The sequence below is a fragment of the Pyricularia pennisetigena genome, chromosome 2, assembly GCF_004337985.1.
Source record: "Pyricularia pennisetigena strain Br36 chromosome 2, whole genome shotgun sequence".
NCBI lineage: Eukaryota > Fungi > Ascomycota > Sordariomycetes > Magnaporthales > Pyriculariaceae > Pyricularia > Pyricularia pennisetigena.
Genome location: NC_043741.1, coordinates 6,865,387 through 6,869,976, shown reverse-complemented (window position 1 = coordinate 6,869,976; position 4,590 = coordinate 6,865,387).

The following is a 4,590-nucleotide window of genomic DNA, read 5'->3' as shown; positions in this document are numbered from 1 at the left end:
CATACACACCAGGAGAGGCCTTGTAACTGCTCTCCTGGCTCTCACTGTGCTGGCTGAAGATACATGTCTCTTGGCACTGCCGCATTTCAGCTGTGCCTTTGTCCCGATTCGGATCACAGGTACATCTCGGTTACGTTGGTTTTCATTCAAGGCTGGTATCTCCTGATGGCTGCGCACGGAGCGACCCCATGTCGTGAGATTTTTCATGGGCTGCCCATTCTGTTCGGTCTTCCGTATATGGCACTTAGACTTTGAATGGATTATAAATGATGTTTTGGGGGCGGCCGCTGGGTTTCGATACCTGGCCCGTTGGAAGAGTTGCAAGAGGCCCCTTGTGGTAACTGGGTTTTGATTGGTATTTTGTGGTGGTGATGGGGCCAAACTCGGGCCCTGCTTGCCAAAGTGACCGTCTTGTAGCTTTCTTTGCCGTTTGGCTGACACGACTGTGTCGAAAGGTTTCTGTGCATCAGGGTATGTGGTTCTTTACGACCACAGCAAAGCGAAATATGCTGTACTTTGCTTGGTGATGTGTGTGCGACATCAGCACTAACAACATACATCAACACTGGACACTTGTCAGCAATGATTGATTTCATTACTAGATATCTCCAATAAGTGCCGACAACCATACTCCGAATCCACCACAGTCATGCGATGCGAGGTGTACCTGTCGATCGTTTTACCACAATCATGGTCGATATGCAGGCCTCTGCTGATTCCCCCCTCAGGCCTTTGCTCACACAGTCGGATTGTTTATCGCAAGCGACGAAATTATCCGTGTGGTCATCAGTTATCAACGTTCCAGCCAACCCATGTTGAAAGCATTCCCGCCTTTGTCTGTATTTCCTCAGAATCACTCAACCGTTTTTGGGAGTTTGTTTATCGGTCCGAAAACGGCAAGCTACTCGCTGTGCAGCAAAGATCTAACTGGGCAGGATGCCCTCACTTTTTCTCCTTCTTCTTCTTCGCAAGGATACACATTCATCGTCATCGATGCGCCTTGCGAAGCAGACGTAGCTTCTCACGGCGATCTCAGCCTCTTGCAGGTGCAGGTAGGGGTCTTGGTCTGGAAATCTTTTGTGCTAAAGATTACCCGCCCAGAACCTTTTATTTTTCTTCTTTTTTTGTTGTGTTGATGCTTTTTTCAGCAGTGATATTACGTAGTGTTCGGAACATGAGCCGCCAGCTTTGAAGCGTGGTCAGACTGTAATCATAGCCACAGACGGGCAATTTTGAGTTGATCCTGTGTGCAGACCCCTGGATTTGTTTATCATAGTAGGCCGCACTATATGAAGAGAGAAAAAAAAAAAAAAAAAAAAAAAAGCACAATTCAGCTCAGTTTTCTTGGGCCCTTATGTTGGGCTCGCTTGCACAGCCCGCATATGTTTGTATTTCTGAACAAACAGACAGTTCCGAGCGCAGAGAAGCAATGGTGATATCACACGCGCATCCAAGCGAAGATAACATACCAAAAGTATAGACTAACGTGCCAAGATGTGGGGGAAGAGATGCATATATCACAGTGTCATTAAGAGCGCAAAACAAAACAAACAAACAAGCCGTCCTAAACCATAAGAGGTCATACGGAGGGAGTTGTACCTTGGGCTGAACACGGACCTGCATCCTCAACTGACCCAACCGGTGGCACTGGATCTCACAGCCATATGTTATGATTATAAGAGTGAATCGATTAGGTTACATCCAGAGGCTGTGTAAAAGTATATTATATTTGCATTTGCATGTTATTCAATTTTGCCTGTATGCATGCCCGTCAGGGCGCTGAGGAATCACAACCCTCCACGCAGTGCTTGCGAAATGGACGAATCCGGCAAACGAACGGGACAGGGTGTACGCAAGACAACGGGAAGAAAGGACAAAATATAGAGGTGTATGTTTTGTCTACGTGGTAAATCAGCTATCTTGGACATTCTATTACGTTGTATACCCACAGTGCAGCTGATGGGGGAAAATGTGGCTTGTATTAGTGGCCAGGTGGTTTGAGTGGGATGAGGCTGCGATAGTAAGCATGGATCGAGAGAGGGCGTGAAAGTGTGGCGCGCTATCCCACCTTGCGTTGCCTGTCTTCCATGTCAATTGTGTAATAGATGTTGATACAATAGTTACTTACTGTACGTGAATTTTGAATTGGACCATGACCTTAGAGTTGAAACGAGATGCCTACTAAAATATGGGACTAAACCAGAAAGAACCGTCCGGGGCGCAACTTTACTACCAAGTTCGGCAGCCACGACGGGCTAGTAAGACTGGGCCAAACAAGTCATTCGGTAAGTCGGCCGAGTGCGAGGAGTAATCTCAAATTTATGTTTACTGCTGTATGTCTTTCTCTCTCGCTCTCTCGGCGAGATTACTGTAAAGCGATTGGTATTGATAGTTAGTCACTCATAGTTAGACATAGAAAAACAAGAGAGGAAAAAAAAAAAAAAAAAAAAAAAAAAAAAACTTCTTCAAGAGCGTGCATGTCGTATGTGCCACACAGCAGCATTGAAAACAACTACACGCTCGCTGCTAATCTCTGGAGGTGTGTGTGCTGGTAATAACCTTACTATGCAGGTCCGATAGATGATCAGGGGCCAGACACACTAAGATGAACGAATTAGAGTCTCTAGGTTAGCTACCTCCAGTCCCGGCTCATGTCGACAATTAATTACTATGCCACGCGGTGGCGTCGGGTTAGCTCCCATTGGGGCAGTTGACCGGGCGTGGCTAAGGAGAATCCCTAAATGCTCTCCTCGCATGGCTAAACGCTTGGTTAGACGCGGCCCGCCTGCGATTTCTTAGTTTGCCTGCAAAGCAAGATGAGTGGATTGCGACGGCGTGGAAATCAGGTGAGCTATAATCTATGAATCGAAATGATGAAAATGTTCAGCAATACACCAAAACAGTTGTGTACAGTCAGGACGATCAATCTCATTAACTTAATACATCGCGTCAGTGGCAGACGACGTGATTGTGGAGGACGATTTGCGGGGTTTGCCGACAGGGGTGTGGCATGCTCCAAGCTTGCAAGGTACCAACCAGGACGATCTCGGATCCCTTACTCCAGCAGGAGGATCACTCGCCAAGCCCCCCCTGTCGGTTCAACAGTCGTGTAGTAATTGCAAGGGTCTGTGATATTAACAGCAGAACGTCGCAATCGCCTCACTGCTACAGTACATTGGCGGTGTGATTTTAGCTGAGGCGAACAAGAGTACTGTCAAGTATACACACCGACCGAAGAGTTAGGATAAATTAATTAGACGTAAACTAAGCTTGTATGTATATATGTATGTCGTAAGGATAGAGAGAAAGAGATTTACTACTTACAACATGGTAGTGTAACATTCCACTCTTAAGTCTTTGGACGGCGACGTCAAGAATTCAAGTATTTCTGCGACCCGACGCTTTAGCTGCTTAACAGAGCGCACGCCCTGCGTTAAGGTATGGATTACTGCACCCAAGTTCAACGTGGGGTTGGGACGACCTGCATCTTGCTGGCCTTGAACCTGCGTGCAAGTCTCTCACTGTCACTCTAAGGAAGGAACAAGCGCAGCTGCAGTGCCCGAAGAGAGTTTTTTTTTTTTTCTTTTTTTTTTTTCTTCTTCTTTACTTCTTCTTGTGGCTTTACTACCTATTTTATGCATGCAGCCCGAACCTGCGACGCTGCCCTAGCTCCCGTCCATCCCTTTCCTACCTACCTACCTACCTGCCTAACCTCTTGGGCCGAGCTTTTCATCGTTTTGGAAAAAGATCAAATGCCAAGAGCTCAGGCAGCTTTTTGTCCATCCATGTTTTCCCACAACCCACAACCACCCGAGCGCAAAAAAGACGTTACTGTGCTGGTACAAACGCACAACCCAGAACCAATACCTTGCTTGATTCCTTCTTGATTGATATCAGGAACAATGATGTATGAAACAAAAGTTCCTCAAAAGACCAAAAAAACACGGGATGGGGCTCTTCCTCTCGCTCGCGTCTTGGTCAAACGTGTTTTAGACAAGACCTTGTACCTTGCTTGTGTGGTGTGGGGGGTTCCTGATAGAAGTCATTGGGATCCTCCCTGCTGACTCCATCTTGACAGGCTTGCTATACCACGTTATGGTACTACTGGTCAAGAACTCCCCCCTGGCAGAAGAAACAGCTCCACTGGTTTTTTTTTTTTTTTTTTTTTTTTTTTTTTGGTTGGATAAGCTACGATATCGCCAAAAAACAAAGCTGTCACGCGTGGTGAAAAGTTGCATGCAGGAGATAAAAAAAAGAAGGAATCTTGCAGGGGGTAGGTGTCAAGGTCGCGCGCACACACACTTGCAAGCAACACCAGGAGAAGTCTTTCAAAGCATCAAGGTTGGTATTGCTTTCTTTTAAATATGCTTGGTAGCCTCCAGGCGAGTAAGTAAACAAAATAAACAAACAAACAAGCCGACGATGAGAGAGTTTCAAAGCGACATCATATACAATTTACTACCGTGAGATATATTGTAATTGCTACAGCGTGATCAACCAGGGGGTTATTTAGGCATGCAAAGCACCGTGCTTATTTTGTTTCACGGTGCCTCCCGGCGAAGGCCGTGTTTTTTTTTTTTTTTTTTTTTT